Source organism: Chiloscyllium plagiosum, unplaced genomic scaffold (genome assembly GCF_037043375.1).
Source record: "Chiloscyllium plagiosum isolate Xiang-an unplaced genomic scaffold, Cpla_swu_hap1 HiC_scaffold_48, whole genome shotgun sequence".
Taxonomy (NCBI): Eukaryota; Metazoa; Chordata; class Chondrichthyes; order Orectolobiformes; family Hemiscylliidae; genus Chiloscyllium; species Chiloscyllium plagiosum.
In genome coordinates, this window is record NW_028270186.1 from 39394250 (window position 1) to 39421473 (window position 27224).

Here is a 27224-nt window from a genome sequence, read left to right on the forward strand (position 1 = left end):
TATTCTGAGAGTTATTGAAATCGGAGATGATTTTTCAGCAAAAGAAAACATGTTAGAAGATGATTCCAGCATATTTGAAAGGCCATGTGCAGACACACAAGGAGCGAATTTAACAGGGACAGGGATTCTGAGCTGTCTGAATGGGGAGGCAAAATGAACGCTCTCACAAATTGTTCAGCGTTCATCTGAAAGAAATTGCTAAATACCTGCAACTGAACATGTTAAGTGTAAGAAGAGCTGGTGGTGTTGAAAGGTGTAGAAGCTGGTTCTCCGTGAACTACTACAGATTGTTAATGTACTGAGCTGTTTGTTTTAGCTTTGCATTAAATGGATGCCGGTTAGCTCAGTCCGCTGGCTAACGAGTTTATGGTACAGAGTGAGACTAACAACGTGGGATTAATTGTCGCACTGTCTCAGGTTACCAAAAGGATCATCATTTCCTCCGCTCACGTGATCTGTAATACAATGTGAGTCTCGTGAGTCGGTATGGACCTGTCGATGTCAAGCATCATTATCATTGCCATCTGTTGCCTGAACATTTGGTCACAATGACCAGGAACGGGACTGATTCCTTTTAATACTCCTCCGGCAGCAAGCCCATAGCGTCCCCCCCTGTTCTGCACAGCATCAAAACGATTTGTCATGACTTTACCAGATTCGGTGACAACATTCAATCTACCGAAAGAAATAAATCTAATTCGTTTCGAACGGTTAATTGAGCTGTATGAGTTTGCAGCAAACAGGATTATATGAAACGAGTTTAAGAGCCTTTTCAAGAATGTAATCCAGTGCAGTGTTAGAGATTTGAAAAAGATCATCAAGTTAAAATATCATCTCTGTTTCTCGATCCACAGATGGATAATTATTTGGGGAATATGTGCAGTTTTACGGTTAACAATTGAAACCTTTCCCAAATCAGAAACTGGAGTTTTAGAATAGATGCTGCTTTATTCGACATTATTCTTCAACGATGCTTCAGTCTGATGCTCCAATAATTCCTGATTAACGTCAGTAAAAGCAGCTTTAGGTAACGATTGGAATGACAACTGTGGCGTTTTTACACGCTGTTAAGTACCAGGCGCTGATCAGTTGCTCCACTGGAGCCGCCGGCAGCAAGCCCATAGCGTGCCCTAATCGTACCTCTGGGATCTTCGACCCGCCTGTTCTACTTTTGCTGCGGTTCTGAAATTAAAGCTAAGGCAGAGGAGGAGGAACTGATATGGACCTGTGACTTCTCGAGCATCATGTTCAGGAAATGGGACATAGATAAACGTTGTGCAAAATAGTCTTGATTGAAAGCTGGGTTTTTGTGGGTCGCTGCGTTGTTTACAGACAGTGTTATATTATCGCTGTCACAGGACTTCTCATTCGGTCGGCTTCAATTTGGCACAGAATTCGATTCAACGACACTTCACTATCTTCCTTCTGCATGTTCCTACAGACAGCAAGAAATATACTGCACTCATCATCAATATTCAACATGGTTACATCCAAGGACATGTTGCACAGTTTTCATGAATACTGAAGATATCAGAATGTTATGCAAGAGTAAATTGAATTTCAGTTTAAATTGTAATGTGATAAAAATCCTGAGTAAGATCCAGAATGCCCGAGATTCATGATTATTACCCTGGCCAGAACTCTAGCCCAGGAAAGGGGAAATCTGTCCCTGAATCCCCAATATCCACACGGCCGTTTGCTCCATGTGCCCAGTGGGAAACCTGTGTGAAGGAGCATGCAGTCTGATGAGCGCCTGGGAGAATCCTCCACTGTCTGATCCAAAGCTGCAACAGGAGCTGTGTACTCCAGCTGTGAGAGCGGAGGGATAAAGGGGAGGTCCTTGGTATTCCGTAGTGTAGATGCACAGTGTCCTCATCATGTTATTGTTTAAAACCCTCTGTTAGAAACAGCACAGAGAGGAATAGAAGGGGGCCATTTCACCCGCAAGCGCTACCCCGCCATTTGATATCATCATGGCTGAGCGAACACGTCAATGTCTTTTCCCAGCCCATCCACAACAACCTGTCGCCCAAAGGCGAAAAGACACTGAATAACCCGAAAAACTCTGTGCAACCGTGGGAGGGAAATGTGTTTAGAGACAGTGGGCTTCAGCAGCTGGTTTTGTGAATGAGCAGCGTATTCTGGACTGATCATGTTTCAAATGATGCGATCACCTCAAAACTCAGCACCAAGAAGGTGAGGAATCTTCTCTGGTCAGTCACGGGGACGAGAACTCCAGACGATGGAAACTGACGACGAATCAGCAAAACAATCATTGATTCAGCTGAAATCTGAACTAAACTCCGATTCTGTTGGGACTCAAACCCACAAACATTGAATCACAATCTTAACAATGCAGTAGAAGTCCAACACGACTTTCATTGTGCCACAGAGGTGAGATAGCCTACATTTTACTGCACCCAACGTGACGGTGTTCAAGTCTTTCATCAAACATCTATTTATCCTCGCCCCACTTTCCAGTACCTGGTCCTTCTCCATTCATGCTCCAAGTCCTCAAGTGTTCAGCTAAATACTGCTGAAGTGTTCTGAGGACTCTTAGATTTACCATACGTTCACACAGTGAGTTCCAGACAAACAACACTCTCAGGATGCAAACGTTCTTCCTAAATCTTCTCTGAACATCCTCTCTCTAGCGTCTCATCTATATCCCTGGTTATTAACCATTCCTATTAGAATTTTATTCCTGTCACACGTATCTATTCCCTTTCTGTGCACGTTAATCAATTCCTCTCTCAGATTTATCCGGTCTCAGATTAAGAGCCCCAATGGGGCTCATCTATCTTTGCAGTGACGAGAGTGTACGGCTTTAAAAAAGCACAGCCGGCCAGGCAGCATCCGAGGAGCAGGAGGAGCGATGTTTCGGGCATAAGCCATTCGTCCGGAATGGGACTTTTGTGTGGGGTTTGAGGGAGGGGAATGGGATTGGTGGTCAGGTAGCTGAGAAAGCGATAGGTGGATGAAGGTGAGGGAGAAAGTGGTAGTTCAGAGGGGGATTGATGGTCGGGTCCAGAGAGCAGTGCCGAGTTGGAGGCTTTGGACTGGGATAATGTGGGGGGGGAGGTGAAATGAGGAAGCTATTGAAATACACATTTAGCCCGTGTGGTTGTAGGGTCCTAAGGTGGAATATGAGACGTTCTTCCTGCAGGCATCGGTTGGTAATGGAATGGCAGTGGCTTGTGCCCGAGCCATCGATTCTCCTGCTCCTCTGATGCTGTCTGACGTGCTGTGCTTTTCCAGCACTACACTGTCGAGTCTGAGCTCCAGCACCTGCAGCCCTCACTTTCGCTTATCTTCGCAGGGGGAATGGTCAAGCTCAGACACCACCTTGGTAAAGCTCCTCTGACCACGTTCCCGAGCAAGCACACGTTTCCTGAAGGCTGGCGATCAGAACAGAACAAATTATCCAAAGAAAAGCAGAAATATCTGAACAAAACCAGCAGGTCTAGTGGATCAAGGAGAGATTTTCGAGCCAAATGATCCGCCTTTGGAACGAATGGTATGTGTGGGTGGAGCAGGGCCTGAAATGATTGAACTCAATGTTGGGTACTGAAGATTGTATGGTCTCTCAGTAGGAAATGACGTGCTGCTCTTCCAACTCGCGCTGTGCTATGCGGGAGCTCTGCAGCAGACCAAACTGGCATGGAGGCATGGGAACACAGTGGGATGTTGCAGTGACAGGAACCTGGAAGCTCAGCGTCTTAGTTTGCTTGCCGACAGAATGTATGTGTACTTATGTTTGTCACCCGCTTTGTTTTTCTCTCCACAGTCTCGATGAGACCGCATTCTGAGCAGGAAATGCAGTTTGCTAAATTGAGTGATGGGCAGATAAACCAGTGGAACCTTACACAGTAATGGGAGACATCGTAAACGAGCAGCATGACACCTTCTGGGATTTCGTGTAATGGTGCCAAATGGGGAAAAGCTGGGGGTCAAGGAGGATTGGACGATGGTGTACAGAGAGCAATTGTCCTGCATAGTGCCGGTATTCAGTGGTGTGGGCCAGTGGGGAAAGGGCAGTAGAATGTATATCTTACTGAGCTACCTGCTATAAGTAAACACCTCACTCCGGAGCAAAATTATCAAATGATTTTCATTTTAACAACAGCACCAGGTGCAGCTTTAGAAGTTACGTGTTTGCACTGTCACAGTCACCCTGTCTCCCCGAGAGCAGTGGTGCTCCCCCACGCTGATTCAGACAGCACAGTTCTTCCTGTGACATGTCCCTTCGAGAATGGAAGGACAGGTATCAATAATCCATACTTGGAACGGAGTATCTGTATTGCTCAATAACAATTGCTTAACTATCCTAACTCCTTTTCAAATCACTTGACCCACATCCCTGTATGTCTTGGCATCATAAATTCACATTTGAATACTTCGGAAAGTTATGTGGATTTCTGCCTCTCCGACCCTTGCATACACTGTGTTCCCCATTTCAACCACCCACTGTTTGAAAACGTTTTTCCACGCATTCACTCTAATCTTTCCGCCTCTGACCTTAAATCGATGGCCTCCCGTGATTGAAATCTCCATCAAAGCGAAACATGTATTTCAGTCTACGCTATTCATATCCCTCAGTACTTTGTACATCTTAATCATGCCCCTCTAAATCTCCTCTTCTCTAAGAAAAACACCTCCAGTTTGTCCAATCTCTCTTCTTCAGCCAGACAATATCCTAGCAAATCTCCCCTGCATAACTACACACAGTAGTCTCGCAAGAGCCCAATGAACAAGTGAAATAAATGGTGCGAAAGTCGACAGAAACTGGTGTTTTTTGAATAAAGTTTATTTTCCTCAATGCTTCCCTGTGCCCTTTTCCTGAGCCGAATGTTTCAATAATCGCTGGTACATGTCAGTAAAAGCTGCGCCATGAGGATTGAGCTCACAACTGCGGTATCGAAATGGATCAAATAGTTTCAACATCCCGATGGTAAGACTTGGGCATGGTCACCCTGTAACAGTGAGCACAGCAACACAGACTGAAGGAGGTGAATGTGAAAGTGATTGTAAGGGAAATGGGACGAGGAACTTAAAGGAGGTATGTGATTGCGGGAGGTAGGGAATTCTCCGAGAATGGTGAGTCTGGATCCTGATATATGACTCGCAGAGATGTGCGAGAGAGAGAGGGTTTTGATGGAAAAAAGACATAATCTCAGAGAATGCCTTCATGTAAAATCAACTGTTTCCTTTCTGTGTTTCTTCAGCATTAATCACAAGGAATAAAATGCAGTGACTCGGATTCGAACGATCTTACTGCGGCCACAATGCAGAATATTTTAACATTCAAACCACCACTGAGTCATGCAAAGTCCCGCGTTTAAAAACAGCAATAATTACAGTGACAGAGGATGCGTTAGGAAGAGAAGCAGATACACAGCAGGAATATTACTTGAGCGACTGCAGACATGTGGGAATTCAGAATTAGGTGAATCTTTAAATTCGATATCACCAGACGCTGTGGTGGTTTCATCGAATACTGCATGTTGAAGACTGAGTTTGATAGATTTCTAGAAAAAAAAGGTTCAGGGGATGGTGCGAGATATTGGTGCAATGTATGTTTCAATAACAATGTGTTATTAACTATGCGTTAATGACAGTTTCTTCACCAACTTCCACACACAAGGAAGTACACATTGCTGCAGTCAGGCACATCACTCCAGTTCCTGGAACCAGAATCAGACAAACTTTGTGGCACAGCTGCGAATACCAAAGTTGAAGTGGCGGTGGAGAAAGTGAGAATTGCAAATGCTGGAGATCAGAGCTTAAAAATGTGTTGCTTGAAAAGCGCAGCAGGTCAGGCAGCATCCAAGCAGCAGGAGAAACGACGTTTCGGGCATAAGCCCTTCTTCAGGAATGAGAAGGATGTGCCAAGCAGGCTAAGATAAAAGGTAGGGAGAGGGACTTGGGGGAGAGGCGTTTGGGAATGCGATTGGTGGAAGGAGGTTAAGGTGAGGGTGATAGGCCGGAGCGTGTGTGGGGGCGGAAAGGTCAGGAAGAAGATTGCAGGTCAAGAAGGTGGTGCTGAGTCTGAGGGTTGGGACTGAGAAAAGGTGGGGGGAGGGAAAATGAGGAATCTGGAGGAATCTGCATTCATCCCTTGTGGTTGGAGGGTTCCTAGGCAGAAGGTGAGGCGCTCTTTTTCCAAGCATTCTGTTGCCATGGTCTTGCGATGGAGGAGGCCAAGGATCTGCATGTCCTTGGCGGAGTGGGAGGGGGAGTTAAAGTGTTCAGCCAGGGGGCGGTTGGGTTGGTTGGTGCGGGTGCCCCAGAGGTGTTCTCTGAACCGTTCTGCACGTAGGTGACCTGTCTCCCCAATGTATAGGAGTCCACATCGGGTGCAGCGGATGCAGTAAATGATGTGTGTGGAGGTGCAGATGAATTTCTGATGGATATAGAAGGATCCCTTGGCGCCTGAGGGAAATGAGGGGGAGGTGTAGGTGCAAGTTTTGCATTTCTTGCGGTTGCAGGGGAAGGTGCCGGGAGTGGGGTTTTGGTTGGTGGGGAATGTGGAGCTGAAGAGGGAGTCGCGGAGGGAGTGGTCTTTTTGGAACGCTGATAGTGGTGGGGGGAATATATCCTTGGTGGTGGGGTCTGTTTGGAGGTGGCAGAAATGACAAAGGATGATACGATGTATCTGGAGGTTGGTGGGGTGGTAGGTGAGGACCAGTGGGGTTCTGTCCTGGTGGCGATTGGAGGGGCGGGGTTCAAGTGTGGAGGAACGGGAAGCGGAGGAGATGCGGTGGAGAGCATCGTCAACCATGTCTGAGGGAAAATTGCAGTCTTTGAAGAAGGAGGCCATCTGGGTTGTTCTGTATTGGAATTGGTCCTCCTTGGAGCAGATGCGGCAAAGGCGAAGGAATTGGGAATATGGGATGGTGTTTTACATGGGGCAGGGTGGGAGGAGATGTAATCTAGGTAGCTGTGGGAGTCAGTCGATTTATAGTAAATGTCCGTGTTGAGTCGGTCGTCCGAGAAAGAAATGGAGAGGTCTTGGAAGGGAAGGGAGGAGTCTGAGACGGTCCAGGTAAATTTGAGGTCGGGTGGAAGGTGTTAGTAAAGTGGATGAACTGTTCAACCTCCTTGTGGGAGCACGAGGCAGCGCTGATACAATCAACGATGTAGCGGAGGAAAAGGTGGGTGGTGGTGCCAGTGTAGCTGCGGAAGATGGACTGTTCAACTTATCCAACGAAGAGGCAGGCATGGCTGGGGCCCATGCGGGTGCCCATGGCTACTGCTTTGGTTTAGAGGAAGTGGGAGAATTGGAAAGAGAAGTTGTTCAGAGTGTGGACCAGTTCAGTCAGTCGAAGGAGGGTGTCAGTGGAAGGGTATTGGTTTATTCGACGGTAAAGGAAGAAGCGGAGGGCTTTGAGGCCTTTGTGATGGGGGATGGGTGTGTATAGGGACTGGATGTGGCGGTGGACATGAGCACGTGAAGCTATTATGTGGCACCAGTGACATGAATGGTAAAGGCCCGATCATAGAGTCATAGAGATGTATGGAAACAGACTATTCAGTCCAACCCGTCCAAGCCGACCAGATATCCCAACCCAATCTAGTTCCACCTGCCAGTACCCGGCCCATATCCCTCCAAACCCTTCCTATTCATATACCCATCCAAATGCCTTTGAAATGTTACAATTGTACTAGCCTCCACCACTTCCTCTGGCAGCTCATTCCATACATGCACCACCTTCTGTATGAAAACGTAGCCCCTAGGTCTCTTTTATATCTTTCCATTTTCAACCTAAACCTATGTCCTCTAGTTCTGGACTCTCCGACCCAAGGGAAAAGATTTTGTCTGTATATCCAAGCGCGTGAAATGCTGAGACTGTGAGTGCTTCTATTCAAAGGCGGGGTGGAGGGAATATTGATCTCAATTTATTACATTATTAAGATTGAGCAGCAGCATTAACCCACACTGAGAATTGTCTCAGAGGAAGCGCGTGGGAGCCTTAAGTGAGAGGTCGACGTATTGAAGGCATTCTAAGAGATTTTCCTAAACAAAGTGATATTTTGTTGCTTTGACAGTAAGAACTGCTTTTGCTCACATCGTCTCCATATCAGTCTCTCGCTCCAGTAAACACTCCAATCCAGCGTACATTGCTTCCATTCCAACACAGAAACGTGTCCTATTCTCTCTCCATCTGGGATAATCTGAATTGACAATGTCATTCTTTCAATGGAGAAATGCAGCAGGGAGTTGTTAGTGCAGCGGTGATCTATTAGGCTAGTAATCTTTGGAGACTGAAACGTGACAGCTGCTGTTAGTTAAATTCGATTAATAAAATCTGAAAAACAAACTCAATCTCAGGAACAGAGACAATAATTTTACGTTACTGAAAACTCATTCATTCATGTCCCTTCGAAAGGGGAATCTGCCGACCGTAACGAGTCCTGTCAACATGTGACTCCAGACCCACAACCACGTGGTTCCCCCATGAATGCCCTCTGACTCAGTTCAAGGTGAATTAAGAATGAACAACAAATGGTCTTCAGACCAATGATAGCCACATTCCATGGGAGACTAAGGAATAATAAAAATACATGAACAACGGGGAAAATGGGAATCGTGTCTGTGTGTACTTGAATTCAACTGATATCCAAACTAAATAGACACAAGGATACCCGCAGCGCCAAGAAGTCAGGGCCATGGGGTGACTGCAGGAAGGGATTCAATTACACACTGAGGTGTAAACTCACTTGCTCAGTCAGAATGCGCACAGGTCACTCACCACTCCCACACGTGAGAAGTGATCACTCAGGAGACCAACTGACAGAGTCACCAGGAAGTTTACAAATGACAGCAGGATTTCGATTCTGCTGTTATTGAAGCTTTTAATCCCAAACAGCAATGAACCCTGTTTGGATGCCTGTTTCCAGTGGAGTGCCACTGTTTCTGATGTAGACCAATGATTTAGACTTAGTTATTGTAGCCTTGATTTGCAGGCGTCAGGTGATGAGGTAATGGCGTTGGAGGAGGCCCAGGACCTGCATGCCCTCGGGAGAGTGGATGGGCAGGGGTAGTTGATGTGTTTGGTCACGGAGCGTTGGGTTGAATGTTGCGGGTGTCCTGGAAATGTTCTGTGAAGCGCTCTGCGAGATGATGTCCGGTGGCCCCAATGTAGAAGAGACCGCATCGTGAGAAACGGATGCAATAAATGAGGTGTGGAAGTGCAGATGCACATTTGATCGATGTGGAAGGCTCCATTGGAGCTTTGGAAGGATGTGAGCGGGAAGATATGGGTGCATGTTTTGCAATTCCTGCGGTGGCAGGGGAAGGTGCCTGGAGGAGAGGGTGGGTCATTGGAGGGCGTGGACCTGAGTAGGTAGTCGTGGAGGAAACAGTCTTTGTGAAAAAAGGATAGTGGTGGGGAGGGAAATATATCCCTCGAGGTCAGTGTTACTGACACGTTTTACAAACCCACTGACTCCAGCTGTCTGGATTATACCTCCTCCGAGCCCACGTCTTGTGCAAATGTTATCCTGTATTCCCAATTCCTCCACATCCATCGCATCTGCTCCCAAAGGCCCAGTTCCGCCACAGAACACACCAGATGTCCTCCTTCTTTAAAGACCGGAACTTCCCCTCCTTTCTAGTTGAAGATGCCCTCAAACGCATCTCATCAATGTCCCGGACCTCCGCCCACGAAGTCCACATCTCCAACCGCAACAAGGTTCGCATCTTCTATTACACCAACCTCCACATAAATCACATCATCCGCTGACAGTTTCGCCACCTCTAAACGGATCCCACCACTATCCACTTTCTGCCAAGACCGTTCGCTCCGTGACTACCTAGTCAAGTCCACGGCCTCCAATGATCCACCCTTTCCTCCTAGCACCTTCCCCTGTCACTTCAGGAACTGCAAAACCTGCACGCACATCTACCCCATCACCTCCGTCCAAGGCTCAAATGGAGGATTCCACACCCATAAAAGGTTCACCTGCACTTCCACACTTGTCATTCATTGTATCTGTTGCTCCCGATGTTGTCTCCTCTAAACTGGGGAGACTGGATGTCTTCTCGCAGAGCACTTCAGAAAATATCTCGAGGACACCCACAAGAATCAACCCCAGTGTGCCTTGACCAAACATTTCAACTCCTCCACCCACTCTCCCAAGGACATGCAGGTCCTGGGCCTCCTCCGGCCTCCTCCATCGCCATTGCCTCACCACCCGATGTTTGGAAGAAGAAAGCCTCATCCTTCGCCTTGCGACCCTTCAACGCCATGGCATCAATTTGGACTTCACCAGTTTCCTCATTTCCCCTCCCCTACCTTTCCCCAGTTCCCAACTTCCAGCTCAACACCGTCCTCCTGACGTGTCCCACCTATCCACTACACCTTATTCTCTGACATATCACGTTCACCCCCCACCTCCATCCACTTACTGCGCTCTCAGCTACCTTCCCCCCTGCCACACCCCCTCCCATTTATCTCTCCATCCCATATGCTTCCAGTCTCATTTCAGATAAAGGGCTTTTGCCCGAAAAATTCATTTTTCCGCTCCTCAGATGCTGCCGGACCTGCTATGCTTCTCCAACACCACTCTAATCTTGAGGGGAGTCAGTTGTTTGAGAGGGTTTTCGGAGATTTGCTGTTGTTGACCACAGGCTGTGGATGATAGTAGAACTTTACCAACCACCAGTTTAGGGAACAGCTAAAGGACTGAGCACAAGTCTGGTCACCGCATAAATCAACATTTTTTTTTAATTGGAAGGTAAATGATGAAAGGCTGAAATATGAAATGTTGCCCATCAAGACTGTTTCACCACTCAATGAGTTTATCACTGATTCCTTTCCAAGTCAGGGTGCTATGCGCCTTGGAGGGTAACTTGCAAATGGTGACGTTTCATTGTATCTTCCAACCTTGTTCTTATCGTCAGTACAGCTGTTGAGATTTGAACGTTCTGTCAAAATGCCCAGAATACTTACTCCAGTGCATCTTGTAGTTGGTGCACTCTGTTGAATTGTGCCTTAGCGGTGAAGAGAATGAATATTGCAGGTATTGAAGAAGATACAATCAAGTGACTGCATTGTCGTAAATGGTATCCAGTTCCTTAAAATTTTATTGAAGTTATATTCATCTAAGCAAATGGAGAGAGTCGTGTTCCACGTCTCATTTATGCGTTGCAAACGATTTAGGATTCACGGTGACATGAGTTGAGTTTATAATCAAAAAATGTCTACCAAAGGACATGTTTTTGTTGTCAAAGTGTTTATATAGCCAGTTCATATCCTTTCTACTCTAAATACTAGCTCTGTGGACGATTACATGGGATAGTTTGGTTACAGTAAAGCCATTGAATGTCAGTGGGATGTGCTTAGATTCTCATTTGTCAGAGTTATCATTACTGTATTCCGTCCTTGTGTGGAACGATCTGATTCCAATCGCTATCTGATTTTAAGCCCCATTTCCCATCTGTGCTTGAAATTTCAATCGTTTCCTCGCATAAATTTCTCTACTTGCCTAAATAATATGTAAGGACGCTGCAGGGAACAGCAGAGGTTTGAGAGGATGTTGTCAACATTGGATAAACTGGACCTTCGTGGAATGATTGGTTAGGTTGGGATTATTCTCCTTAAAACAAAGGAGGCGGAGGGGAGCTCTATTATCACATAATAACATTTGTAAACGTTCAATATTCATGGGATCTTAACAGGGTATTTACGGGCAGGTAGTGTGACCTCTGGTGTGTGGAGAGCACCAGAGGACATGAAGTCATAATTAGTTATTGCCAATTTAATTCAGAAATAAGGAGTAATTTCTTTGCTCAGGGTCCAGTGATTCTGTGGAACCCTTTCCAGAAACTTTTGTTTAGGCTGAGTTATTTCGTATTTTCAAAATGTGCCAGACAGATATATAACCAGAAAGACGATGAGGCTCTGTCGACATAAGGCTGGAGAATGGAGTTGAGGATTATCAGATCAGCCATAAGTTCGTTGAATGCTGGAGCAGACTCGATGGGCTGAATGGCCAACTTCCAATCCTACATCATTTGGTCGAACGTATTATTCTATTGATAAGTTTGGAATTCTGAGGGGATGGGATGAAGTGATAGAAAAGGTTTCTCAAACTTATCAGAAAGATCAGGGACAAGGCTGATAAACCCACGAACAAGTAATGTGTTGTGGCCTGGAAACAACAAATGGCACTGGGCACACCGCAGATGGGTATATGCAGAAGTTGTGATTGCTCAAGAAAATTGGTGGATCTAATGCTGTTGGCAACTTGGTGATCGTGCTAGATGATCGATCGCAGTGTGATTCACACGGCAATAGTTTGTGAAAGAATGAAATGTTTGTTTCATTGGAGAAGTTTTCTGCAGTTCCAATTCCAGTTGACTGTTTGAAATACTGATCAGACCTTTGTGTGGAGTGTTACATCAAAATACTCATTCACAATCCCACTGGATAAACTATTGCTCTCGATCTCTCCTTATTTGTTTCTCTTTCATTCGATGTATATTCATATAAAGTCAAGACGAAATGAAGGGACGAAACAAAAGATGCACTCCTTTTCATTATCCCAATTCAACTTACAACAGAATCAAATTGGCTTGTTTCGACTTTGATGAGGTATCAATTTATCTCAAATCTCCGGTGCAATGAAGTGCAAGAGCAAGATTCTCCATCTAATGTATACTAAACATGCGAGTCACAAAGGAAAACCACAGCTGCGTTTAATAAAAGTAACAACTAGAGTACGATTTGAATCCACGTGTGAACAATGAATTACTAACCCGTCGCCATAACCTCGGGGCCATTTCCTCGCATAACAAAAGAGCTCACATGTGACCCTGTCAAGATTACATATGGTGCTAATAGGGGATGTGAAATTCCTTGAGCGTTATCTAATCCACGCCACTTTGTTTCTGCTTTCAGCGGAATTATAATATCAGCAAAAACCAGGGAATTGACACCATCTTTGGAAGGAATAGCTGTCCTTGATTCATTCCGAGTCGGAACTGTCTCAGAATGAACAAGAGAATATGAAATTCCCATCACATTCACATGCATATTTACTCTTGACTCATAATTTCTTCAGACAGTTTCTCCTTCACGTGAGGAAGTATATATGGAGAGAGAACTAAAGGTGATGGTTTAGCTCGATGGCTTTTCTCATATGGCTGAACCTGAACTGGGTAAAGTTCCCGGAAATGCAGTTTTGTTCGCTTCATTTTATTAATTTTGCTGCAACCTCATTCTGCTCATTCCAATGATTGGATTTATATCATTGGAATGTTTAATATTGTATTCAATTTTGATCCGAATTTATTTTAGCTTAAAGAAAATACTGATGAGAAAAACTGAAAGTTTAACTATAAAGAAAAAGCCTGTTTTGATGCTCAGTTACTTTGGCAGATTTCAGTGGGTATCCTCCCATCTTTAAGACATGAAATTAAAAATCGACCTCCATGCGACGTGTCACTTCCTATACATTATGGAATATCTTTCCTTGACAATCTATAAAATCTGCTCAGTTCCATTTATAATGTTTAATGTGGAATATTAATGCAAATCTTTCAAAATTCTGCATTTTTTGCTGACTCTTATTCGGCTGCATACTTTTCTGATATTTCTTTACATTTCAATTCATCCAAATTAGACATTGTTTCCTCGCACCTTCCATCCCCCACACCCCACTTTTACATTTTTACCCAGCCACAGGCTGTCTCTCTCTCCTGGTGAAACTCACTGTTTGTGTGTCTCTAAATGTGCCTTCCCAAATATTTTGGAAACGGATTCTCTGAGTGACAGAAATTCTGCTCCCATCATTTCTTTGTCCTATATCAATGGTTTTGAATACCTGACGTTCAGAAATTTAGTAACTTGAAAGAGTGAATTTACCACCTATTTCCTCCCTCCAAACCTCACATACTCTGGAAAACTTCCATCCGGTTTTCCTTGGTTCAGTTCCAAATTTTTCAACACACAAATCAATAAAATCCCATCCACACTAAACGCCGTCAGCATCGTCTCTAATGTCTTAGCAGCCCAGTAAACGCTGGAAGTGTCCTCTCTGATAGAATCACAGATTCCCTACAAGGCAGAAAGTACAATTCACCAAATCGAGTCTATAGGGTCACTCTGAAGAGCAAAACAACCAGACCTATCCCCCCACTCTATCCCATATATTTCACCTGAAGAAAGAACAACCTTCTGGCTTGTGATTTCAAATAAACCTACTGGAATAAAACATTGCATCGTGTGACTGCTGACATTATCCCCGCATTACCCATGGCTAATTCACTTAACTTAGTGATTTCACTCCCTGGACATGACAGGGCAATTTAACATGGTCAATCCACCTCAACTGCAGATATAAAATCAGTGCGAGCCACTCAGCAATTATATCAAAACAGTGAGCACCATCTGCATCATGTTTAATAGTTTTATACACTGGTAACTCAGCCTAGTGAAAGCAAGCTGCGCCCATCAACCATAATTCAATGCATCCAAACGCGATTCTGCGCTGTACAACCTCATTCGTGCTGCAGGAAATGTTTCTGCACTCAGATCTGAATGGGTTTACCCTTTTTACTTCCTCAGTTTCCTGATTTAAGCAAACGTAGCAGTCAGAAACAAATCGATAAAATGGTTTTCATTCCAACACAGATACAATGTGCAGTTTGCAGAAGTCACGTGTTTGCACTTTCACTGACAAACTCTCTCCAGGAGCTGCAGTCTTTCCCCACGCTGATTCAGACAGCACTGTCCTTGCTGTGACATATCCAATCGAGAATGGAAGGCCAGGCATTAATAACCTTCACTGGAGAACAGAGCGACAGGTTTAAAACCCTTATTTGATGCCGCCAGCGGGGAATTGAGCCCTGTGACAGGCGGGGACACTAACCATGATACTGCCGATGACAACAACGTCGAAGGAGGCCCTTCAGCCTGTTGTGGCCGCACTTGTCCAACACAATTGCTTAACGACCTGAATCAAGTTTTCCATCATTCAGACCATAGCCTTATATGTCTTGACCATCACAAAGTCTCATCTGATTTTTTTTTTCAGGTGAAAAGGGTTTCTGCCTCTCTGACACTTTGCGCACATCTACTCAAACCTTTCTTCCTTTTCCCACATCTCTTGGCCCGGTATTCGATCCCTCCATCAACAGGAAACGCTTCTTTCAATCTATCCGATCCGTATCCCTGATTGTTTTGAACATCTCAGTCATCTCTTCCCCAATCTCCGCTGCTCGGCGACAAACAACCCCAGTCTCTCCTCATAACTGAAACTATTCAGCCAGACAATATCCCAGTGAATCTCTCCTGCACTGTTCCCAGTGTGATCATATCCATGCTATAATGTGAATTGTAGAACTGCATACAGTACTCGAGCTAGAGCCAAATAAACTTCTTTTATACTGTTACTGTATGAGGGCATTGCTGGCTCGGCAGCATATTTTGCTATCTCTAAGTACACAGCGGGCACTGAGACTCAACTATATTGCAGTGAGTCTGGAGTCATATGGAGGCCCGACCAGATAAGAATGGCAGTTTCATTCTTTAAAGGACGCCAGTGAAACTGATGGTTTTATTTTTTTTCAACAATTGACCATGGATTTATGGGAGTTATTAGATTCGTAATTCCAGATATTTACTGAATCCCAATTCTACCACCTAGCATGGTCGTCGTCAAACCCGAGTCCCTGGTGTCTGAATTAACAGTCCAGCGGTAAGAGCGCTCGGCCATGGCAGAAAACCGGTGAAACTGATCTTTTCCAATGGCGTTGCTTTTCCCAGATACTGTCCTGTGTCATTTTCCTGAGCTTGACCCTCCAATAATCTCTTGGCCGTCTCAGTAAAAGTTGTTACATGAGTATTGATCTCACAACAGTGGTAACCAAATGGATCAACTGGTCTGCAGGTCCAGATCGTGGGGTTGGGGCACGTTCACCCAGCAACAGTGACCTCAGCAGCACAGACTGAACGGTATCAATGTGAGAGTCAGTGTTAGATTCGGCATAGAACATAGAACAATACAGCGCAGTACAGGCCCTTTGGCCCTCGATGTTGCGCCGATCCAAGCCCACCTAACCTATACTAACCCACTATCCTCCATATACCTATCCAATGCCCGCTTAAATGCCCATAAAGAGGGAGAGTCCACCACTGCTGCTGGCAGGGCATTCCATGAACTTACGACTCGCTGAGTGAAGAACCTACCCCTAACATCAGTCCTATATCTACCCCCCCTTAATTTAAAGCTATGCCCCCTTGTAATACCCGACTCCATACGCGGGAAAAGGTTCACACTGTCAACCCTATCTAACCCCCTAATCATCTTGTACACCTCAATCAAGTCACCCCTAAACCTTCTTTTCGCTAATGAAAATAGCCCCAAGTGTCTCAAACTATCCTCATACGATCTTCTTTCCATACCAGGCAACATCCTGGTAAACCTCCTCTGCACCCGTTCCAGTGCCTCCACATCCTTCCTATAGTATGGCGACCAAAACTGCACACAATATTCCAGATGCGGCCGCACCAGAGTTTTATACAACTGCATCATGACCTCAGGACTCCGGAACTCAATTCCTCTACCAATAAAAGCCAGTACGCCATATGCCTTCCTCACCGCACTATTTACCTGGGTGGCAACTTTCAGAGATCTGTGTACATGGACACCAAGATCCCTCTGCTCATCCACACTACCAAGTATCCGACCATTAGCCCAGTACCCCATCTTTTTGTTATTCTTCCCAAAGTGAATCACCTCACATTTAGCTACATTGAATTCCATTTGCCACCTTTCTGCCCAGCTCTGCAGCTTCTCTATATCCTGCTGTAACCTGCCACATCCTTCCTCACTGTCAACAACTCCTCCGACTTTCGTATCATCCGCAAACTTGCTCACCCAACCTTCTAACCCCTCTTCCAGGTCATTTATAAAAATGAAAAACAGCAATGGTCCCAAAACAGATCCTTGCGGAACACCGCTAGTGACGGCACTCCATGAAGAAACTTTGCCATCAACTACTACCCTCTGTCTTCTTCCATCCAGCCAATTCCTAATCCAAACCTCCAACTCACCCTCAATGCCATATCTCCGTATTTTCTGCAGTAGCCTACCATGGGGAACCTTATCAAACGCCTTACTAAAATCCATATATACCACATCTACCGCTTTCCCCTCATCAACCTCCTTCGTCACCTTTTCAAAGAATTCAATAAGGTTTGTGAGGCACGACCTGTCCTTCACAAAACCATGCTGACTATCCTTGATCACATTATTCCTATCCAGGTGTGCATAAATCCTATCCCTTACAATTCTCTCTAAGACTTTGCCCACAACAGAAGTGAGACTCACCGGCCTATAGTTACTAGGGTTATCCCTACTCCCCTTTTTGAACAAGGGAACCACATTTGCTATCCTCCAGTCTTCTGGCACTACTCCTGTAGACAAAGAGGACATAAAAATCAAGGCCAATGGCTCTGCAATCTCCTCCCTTGCTTCCCAGAGAATCCTAGGATAAATGCCATCAGGCCCAGGGGACTTATCTATTTTCACCTTTTCCAGGATTTCCAACACCTCTTCTCTACATACCTCAAAGCCATCAATTCTACTTATTTGTGACTCAGTATTCACATCGACGACAATGCCCTGTTCCTGAGTAAATACTGAAGAAAAGTATTCATTCAGTGTCTCCCCAATCTCTTCCGCCTCCACACGCAACTTCCCACGACTATCCTTGACTGGACCTATTCCTACCCTAGTCATTCTTTTATTCCTAACATACCTATAGAAAGCCTTAGGGTTTTCCCTAATCCTACCGACTAAGGACCTTTCATGTCCCCTCCTTGCTGCTCTTAACTCTCTCTTCAGGTCCTTCCTGGCTACCCTATAACTCTCAATCGCCCCAATTGAACCTTCACGTCTCATCTTGAGATAGGCCGCCCTCTTCCATTTAACAAGGGATTCCAATTCCTTATTAAACCACGGCTCCCTCGCACGACCCTTTCCTCCCTGCCTGACAGGTACATAATTATCAAGGACACTCAATAGTTGCTCCTTGAACAAGCTCCACATATCATTTACACTCTTGCCTTGGAGTCTACTTTTCCAGGCCACACATCCTAAGTCATGCCTCACCGCATCATAATTTCCCTGACCCCAGCTATAACTCTTGCCCTGTAGTACACACTTATCCCTCTCCATCACGAGAGTAAAAATCACCGAATTATGGTCACTATCCCCAAAGTGCTCACCTACCTCTAATTCTAACACCTGGCCTGGTTCGTTACCCAGAACCAAATCCAGTATGGCCTCACCTCTTGTTGGCCTGTCTACATATTGTGTCAGGAAACTCTCCTGCACACATTGAACAAACACTGACCCATCTTACGAACTTGAGCTATAGCTTTCCCAATCAATATCAGGAAAGTTAAAGTCCCCCATAACCACCACCCTATTACTGTCACTCATCTCCTGAATCACCTTCCCTATCCTTTTTTCTACGTTTCTAGGACTATTGGGAGGCCTGTAAAAGACTCCTAACAGGGTGACCTCACCTTTCCTATTCCGAACCTCAGCCCAAACTACCTCAGATGGCAAGTCCTCATCCATCGTCCTTTCCACCACTGTAATGCCTTAATGAAATAGGATATGACTCCACAGCCACATGAAGAAAGAGCAGTGCTCCGAAAGCTAGTGCTTCAATTAAACATATAAGACTACAACCTGGCGTTGTGTGATTATTAACTTTGTACACCATAGTCCAACACCGGCATCCTCAAATTAATGAAATGGGGGTGTTGGACGGAAAGTCGGGTTAATGATCGTAGGAGGGAAGAAATCTCTGAGAACGGGTGGATTTGAATGCTGACATATGAAACACCGAGTTATGAGCGAGCAGAATTTGAAGGAAAAAGATCATTGCCTTGGACAAAATTACCATGTTAAAACAACTTATACCTTTGTGTGCTTCACAAACGCTGGGGCAAATAGAGAAACTACTGCCGTGACTCGGATTCGAACCGAGGTTTCTGCGGCCATAACGCAGAGTACTAACCACTATACGATCGCGGCATCCCTATAACAGCACGCTGTCACGGTGCCATAAGTACAGAAGCATAGACAATGTTAGGCAGAGTAGCTAACACAGAATATTAGTGCTGAGCGAACAATGGCAGATATGTGGGAACTCAGAATAGGCTGACCGTTTAACATTGGTGCTCACAGAGGCTGTGGTGATTCCATCAATAATATGCTGAAGGCTGAGATAAATAGATTTCTCCAAAACATCAAAGATTCCGGGGACAGTGCAGGTTTTGTTGAAATGTGTGCTGCAATAGCAATGCAGTTTAACATCGGCTCCTTCACCAGCTCCCCACACAAGGCAGCAACCACTGCTGCCACAGAGTCCCAGTTCCCAGCCCCAGAATCAGAGGAACTGAGTGGCGCAGTCACAAAGATCCAACTGGAAATCGGGATGGGAATGAGGTCGCAGAGATACTCGATGGCTCCAGTGACACAACTGGAGAATGCACGGTATTTCTATGACAGTTTAGAGGCGGAAGCAGTTCCGAGGTTGGGAGTGCTCCTGGTCAAAGGCGGGGCAGAAGGGAAATTTGTTCCCGTTTATAATAACATATCAATCTACAGTGCATCTTGATGAGACAGCTAAGTGCCACAACTGGAGCGAGGGCGGCTGGTTTGAAGTTTGATTTTCCTTCACCATCACCCACTTCCCTGGAATGAATTGTTTTCACCATTTTTATTTCCAATTGTTTAATATCTCCCTGCAATCTGCGGCTTTCTTCCACATGGTTAATTGCATGACTAACTGTTGTATGATCTGCACACTGCTAAATCACGGCCACTACAAGTAAATATGAATCATTGATCTATATGAGAAAGCAGTGGAACACAAAGCAGGCATGCTGCGTAGGTTTGCAGGCGACATCAGAATTGTAGACAATGAGGAAGATTATATAAGATTCAAAACGATATTAATCCAATGAGTCGTTGGACTGAAACATGTAACATGGAGTTCAATCTGGATAACTGGAAGGTATTGCATTTTGGTACAGCAAAAAGAGTAGGGCTTTGCGTAGTGTTGGAGAACACGGAAGCTAGGGATGCAGGTACATAATTCTTTGTAGTTTGCATCACCTACAGACAAGGTGGTCAAAGGTATTTTACATACTACCCTTAACTGCTAAGTCCTTTGTGTATAGTAGTCGGGGCGTTATGTTGAAGGTTTGCAGGACATTGATGAGGCCTCTTCTGGAATATTATGTCCAGTTCTATTTGCCCAGTTGTAGGAATGATATTATTCAGCGAGGGCAGGTTCAGAAAAGGTATACACGCATGTTGCCATGTGTGGAAGGTTTGAGTTATAATGAAAGGCTGGATAGGCTGAGACTATTTTCAGATTCCCGATCGGGGTGCTGGAAAACCACAACAGGTAAGGCAGTATGTGAGGATCAGGGGAATCATTTTTTCCCGCAAGTGTCGTTCATCAGGCTCTTCCCTGAAACGTCGATTCTCCTGCTCCTCAGATGTTGCCTGACCTGCTGTGCTTTCCCAGCACAACACGATCGACTCTGAGCCCTCATCTACAGTTCTCACTTTCTCCTAGTTGAGACTGGTTTCACTCGAGGTTCGGGGTTTGAGCGGCGACATGACAGACATTTATGACTTCTTGAGAGGCAAGTTAGAGTTAACGATAGCTGGCTTTTCCCAGGAGGGGGATTTTAAGACGAGAGGGCATATGTTTAAGATGAAGAGAGAGAGAGATAATAAAAAAAGACATGTGAGGCTTTTTTTTTAGAGAATGTGTTTTACGTGTGCAATTAACTTGCTGAGGAAGTGATGGATGAGGGTGCATTTGCAACATTTAAAGAACAATTCGATCCAAACATGAATGGGAAAGTGGGATTTTTGAAAAAAAGAAATTATTCATGCCTAGTACATCAGTTATTTCCCAGAGGACAGTTAAGAGTAAACCACAATATTATCCATCTGGAGTATCCTGTGGGACAGAGCAGAGGAATATGACAGTTTGCTTTCTGAACTGGCATGAGTGAATCAGATGGGAGTTTCCACACAACTGAGATTCTTCAATTCCAGGTGCTTATTGAATTCAAACTCCACTATCTGTCATGCCAGGACCTGAACCTTTTGTCCCCAAAATATTACTTGGGTTTTTGGATCAACAACACAGAAGTAAAACTACAAGGGCATTATAACGACTCAGCGGGTACAGCAGGAGGCAAATGGGAGTAGATTAGTTTGGCAGTATGTTCAGCATGGATTGGTTGGACTGAGGGGGCTGGTTTCATGCTGTATGACTCTACGATTGACGCTATGGAGCATATAGCTGGTTGGGATGAACAGCAGCATTGACAGCATAACCAAACACCTGACGGGATATGTAATCCTGCTGGAGTCTCGGAGGTTGTTTTGCTCAGTGACCCCTTCCCAAACACGGGACTGGTGAACGGCTTGTCCCCAGTGTTACTGATTAAATGAGTTTCCATTTCTGTGGTTAATTGAATCTCTTCCTGCAGTTCCCACATTGCCCTGCTTTCTCTGTGGTATCGGCGTCCTTTTTTCAACCCAGGGTGAACGATCCTTTCAAATTGTGTCCACACATATACAAATCCTGTTTTCCATGTTGTTAATGTGTTTTCGTTCTTCCTCATTCACCCACAGGGTGTGAGTATCACTGGTCAGGAGAACATTTATTCTTCGCCCATTGTTCGTTGCTACCTGGCTACGTCACACACCCGGGTGCGATCCCAGCCTCGGGTCTCTGTCTGCACAGAATGGGCAGTCTGCACATTCTCTGTGTGTTTGCGTTTTTATTTCTCCCTCTGACCAAAGATGTACCAGTTACAGGGATAAACAATGGGAAATGCAGGTTTATGGGATAGGGAATACCGTGGGGTCTGGTGGGATGCGCTTCGGATGGACTGTCAGGACTGGAAGGGCCGACTACCCTGCTTCCCCAAACGATGGGGATTCTTGAATTAAGGGTCAGCTCATGTTTTTCTGGCCCTGGAGTCTCTCGTAGGCAGGACTGGGGAAGATTCTGCATAAGGGATTGTAGGAAATTAAAGTTATTATCTCTGTTTCTGAGGTCAGGCTTGCATTCCAGGTTTTACTCGTCGAACTTAAACATCACCTTTTCCGTGTCCCAGCCCCCAAGGACAACCAGTTCAAAATATCACCCAACACCATCTTCTCCAGGTTGAAGTCTTGACTGTGTGGAAGAAACTAATTCTGAGCTGATGCAAGCAAATGCAGCTGCCACCGCCAGTGTCGGAAACACAGATGGAAACAGCAAAATCATCTGTTAAACCCACCAATGCAAAGTTAACGGCTCAGCACGCTCCAATTGTGCCACTCAGCTGTCTTAGCAAGATGCACTATAAATCGCTATGAGAGTATAAACGGGGACAACTATTCCCTTGATCAGGAGCATGAGGAATTTCTTGCGCCTCTATACCATCATAGAAGGACCGCACTGTCACCTATTGCATCACTGGAACCAGAGAGTAACATCGTGCACTCATCCCATTCCCATTCCCGGTTGGATCTGAGAGGCTGTGCCGCAGTTTCTCTGAATTCGAGGCTGTGAACTGGGATTGTGTGTGATTATCTGCAACACTGGTTATGGCCTTGAGGGAACTGGTGAAGTCGCCGATGTTAAGCTAAAATGCTGCTGAAGCATATATTTCAACAATATCCTGTACTGTCCCCCGAGTCTTTGATATTTTGGCGAAATCTATCAATCTCAGTTTTCAACATTCTCATTCAAGGATCTCCACAGCCTCTGAGACATCGAATTTGAAGATTCAATTCATTCTCAGTTCCCACATGCCTGTCACTGTTCGCTGACGACTGATATTGTACATTTGCTGTTTTTCCGATCATTTCCTCTGCTAGTACACTTATTGCTGCTTGCAAGCATCCTGTTCTGTGGTTACTGTGATCGTGGTTGTCGGTATTTTGCATTGTGACCACAGCAACCTCGATTTGAAACCAAATCACGGCACTAAGTGTTCTCTCCGTTGTCCTTTTTGTGACACATGGTAAGAAATTAATTGTTTTACCTTCAAATTCCGCTCTCTTACATCTCTGCGTTTCATATATCACGATTCAAACACACTCGTTGTCGGAGATTTCTCTCCTTCCCACGATCATTAAACCTCCTTTCCGTCCCTCCTCCCATTTCTCTGAGGCAATGCACAATCTATCACTCCCTTTCACATTCATAACGTTCTGTCTGTGCTGCGGTCACTTTTGCTGGGTGAACATGCCCCAATCCCACCATCGGGACCTCCAAACGAGTCGATCTATTTGATCGGTTGTGAAATCAATCCCCATGCAGCAGCTTTTACTGAAATAGGACAGAGACAATTAGAATACACTGTATGCATTTTTCAGAGCGGCAGAAACCCTTAGGAACCTGAACAAACATTCAGATTTGAACTTGTAATGCCAAGACATATAAGGCTGTGGGATAAACGTTGTGAAATGGGATTCAGTTCATTAGGCAGTTGTTTTTGACAAGTGTGGCCACAATTGGTTGAAGGGCCTCCTTTGACACTTTTGTTCTCGGTAGTATAGTGGTTAGTGTCCCCGTCTGTCACAGGGCTCAATTCTCTACTGGGGACAATGTAAATATTTTAAAACAGTCGCTCTATTCCCAAGTGCGGGTATTGATACTTGCCCTTCCATTCTCGATGGGGCATGTCACAGGAAGGCCAGTGCTGCCTGAATCAAGTGGGGAATAAGAGCAGCTCTCAGGGAGGCAGTGTGTCAATGAAAGCGCAAACACGTGACTTCTGAAAACTGCGCCTTGTTACTGTGTTGGAATGAAAGACTTTCGGCAGACTTGTTCCGAATTGAAGTGTTTTTTTGAAAGCAGGAAAGTGAGGGGGAAACAGCGTAAAGGCATTCAAATATGAGTGCAGAAACATTTCCCTCAGCACGAAACAGATTGTAAAACACAGAGTAGCGTTTCGATACATTGACTTTGGATTGATGAGGCTGCATTACCAGGGTATAAAGCCATTATAAATGATTCAGGTTTTGCTCACTATGATGTCACATTGGCTCAGTCATTCGCATTGCTGTTCAGTCTGAGGGTTATGTTGATTGGCCAAGTTAAATTGTCCTCTCATGTCCACGGATTGAATTAAGTAAATTAAGTTAATTAGCCATGGGTAACGCGGGGACAATGTCAGAAGTCACAGGACGCAAGGTTATAGCCCAACAGCTTTAATTGACATCATAATGGGGAGGGTTGCCCCTTCTTCTGGTGAAATATAAGGGAATGGGGAGGAGAGATAGGTCTTGGTGAGATGCTCGTCAGAGTGTCAACACCGGCTCGATTGACTGAAAGGCTCTTTCTGCACTGTAGGATTCTGTGAATCTATCGGAGAGGATAATGGCGGTGTTTACTGGGGTGTAAAACCATTAGAAGCGATGCTGACAAGGTATACTGAGGATGAGATTTTATTCACTTGTTGTCTTCGAAAATTTATAACAGTTATCCCTGAACCAAGAAAGACTTAATTGGGGTTTTTCAGGTTATGAAATGTTTGGACAGAGTAAATATGTGGAAATTTCCCACTTTCAAGTAAGTAAACATTGAGATGCTCGACATTCAAACCCTTTGAAAAAAACATTTGAAGGACAAAGAAATGATGAGAGCAGAATCGCTGTCACTCCGAGAATCTGTTTTTTCAAAATATTTGGAAAGGCACATTTTGTGACATACAAGGAATAAATTTCACAAGGAGTGAGACAGCGTCTGGCTCAGTAAGCGTGTAGGGGTGGGGGGTAGTCGGTCGTAAGTTGCGGGGAAACAATGTCTAAGTGGGTTGACTTTAAATGTAAATAAATTTCGTGAACGCGTGCAGCTGAATAAGATTCGGTTCCAAAAAGTCTGGATTTTGAAAGATTTGGCATAATATTCTACCTGAAGCATTGTAAATGGAACTAAGTGGATTTTTCTCATTGTGAAGGGATGATATTACATAATGAATAAGAAGTGACCAGTTGCTTGGAGATCGACTTCCGGCTTTAATCATATGCGTTAAAGATGTGAGGACAAACACCATGATGTTTGGTCCATTTTATACTCTGTGAAATCTGCCAAAGCAACGAGCAACAAAACTGGTGGGTTTTCTTTTGCATTTTATCACTCTAATTTTCTAAGCAATACTTTCCTTAAACTGAAATAAAGTCGGAGCAAATTTGAATACAACATTAATCGTTACAATGAGATAAATCTAATTCACTTCTGATTATTACAATGAACATTGTGAGGTTGCAGCAAAATTAAAATGAAACGAACAAAACAGCGTTTCTTGCGATTTAATCCAATTCAGGTTCAGCCATATCAGAAAGGCCATTGAGCCACAACATCGCCTTTATTTCCCTCTCCATGGCTGCTTCACGTGAGAGAGAAAGTGACTGAAGACATTATGAGTCAAACGTAGTTGTGAATATGACGGAAAATTCTTGTTCTCTGTTTCATTCTGACACAGTTCTGATGAGGTCACATGCCACCGCTCTACAAGATTAGATTACTTTACAGTGTGGAAACAGACCCGTCGGCCCAACAAGTCCACACCGACCCGCCGAAGCGCAACCCACCCATGTATTTGCCCCTTACGTAACACTACGGGCAGTATAGCATGGCCAATTCACCTAACCTGCACATTTTTGGACTGTGGGAGGAAACCCACGCAGACACGGGGAGAACTCCACACAGAGTCGCCTGAGCGGGAACTGAACCGGGTCTCTGGCGCTGTAAGGCACCAGTGCTAACCACCGTGCCACCCACATTTCTCATCCTTCACTTTCACCACATGTGGCCTGATGAGGTCACAAGTCACCCCTCTAAAAATGTGCTGCGAAGACTGGGCGACTATGTTGGTGGGTTATTATACCGCTGTGCTCCACATTCACGAGTTCGAGTCACTCTCTGGTTGCTAACTTCACAAACCGCTCCAGCAGTTTTTCTTTGCACCTCACACTCTGGTATACACTGGGTCGAGGATCTTGTTCTTGCCCTTCACTGCACGGGAGATTCACGAATAATCGACACCACATTAAAGTCGTAATGAAGTGTGAGAGCAGTCACTCTATTCAATTGTAGATAAACTTGGTATTATGAGAAGGAACACATTTTTCTTTCCGCCCCTCATTCCATCTTGTCTTTCTATGAATTTGCATCGAAAGAATGAGAAACAAATAACAGTAGATCGGGAGTACAGGTTTATCCAGTGGGGTTGCACATGAGTATCTTAACCGAACACCTCACACAATGATCTGATCAGTCATTCAAACAGTCACTCGGAATTGGAACCGCAGAAAACTTCTCCAATGAAACGAACTTTTCATTCTTTCACAAATTTCTGCTGTGTGTGAATCATACAACGATCCATCATCCAGCGTAATCACTGACTTGCCAATTGTATAAGGTCTACCAACTTTCTTCAGCATTCGCAGCTTCAGTAATCAGCCACCTGTGCTGTGTCCAGTGTCATTTGTTATCCCCAGGTCACAGCGCATTTCGTCTTCCTGAGTTTATGAACCTTTTTCCAAATCTGTCTGATCTGTTTAATAAACCTTTTCTATCACTTCATCACATCCCCCCACAATTCTGAACTTATGAATAAAATAAGGCGTTAGACCAAATGTTCAACAAGTGGGAGTTTGCCATTCAGACAATGGAGTCTGCCTCACCATTCAACGAACTCATGGTTCATCTAATAATCTTTAACTCCTTTCTGCTCACTTACCACGACAAATTTTCATCATCTGTCTGATTAACTATCTGGCACAGTTTGAAAACACCCAACAACACTGATGGCAGAGATTGTCTGGCCCCTGAGCAAAGAGATGACTCCTCATTTCTGAATTAAATGGGCAATATCTAATTCTGAGATTATGTCCTCTGGTGCGCTCCTCACAGCATGGGGCAAACCACCTGCCCGTATCTACCCTGTCAAGATTCCACGAATAGTGAACGTGTATAATTGGTGTTATATGATTATAGAGCACCCCTCCATCTCCTTTGTTTCGAGGAGAATAATCCCAGCCTAACCAATCATTCCACGAAGGTCCATTTTATACAGAGTTAGCAACATCCTCGTAAACTCTGCTGTCCCCTGCAGCATACTTACATATTTTTAAGGCAAGTAGAGAAAGTAAGTCATCCAGGCTTT

General features: G+C 44.8%; 1 non-coding gene across 1 annotated transcript; it reads right to left on the reverse strand.

Moving 5' to 3' along the window:
* Positions 1 to 18987: 18987 nt before the first annotated feature.
* On the reverse strand, positions 18988 to 19059 carry trnah-aug (transfer RNA histidin (anticodon AUG)). Its single transcript has one exon. It is a non-coding gene; the product is annotated as a tRNA-His (tRNA).
* Between the last annotated feature and the right edge of the window lie 8165 nt (positions 19060 to 27224).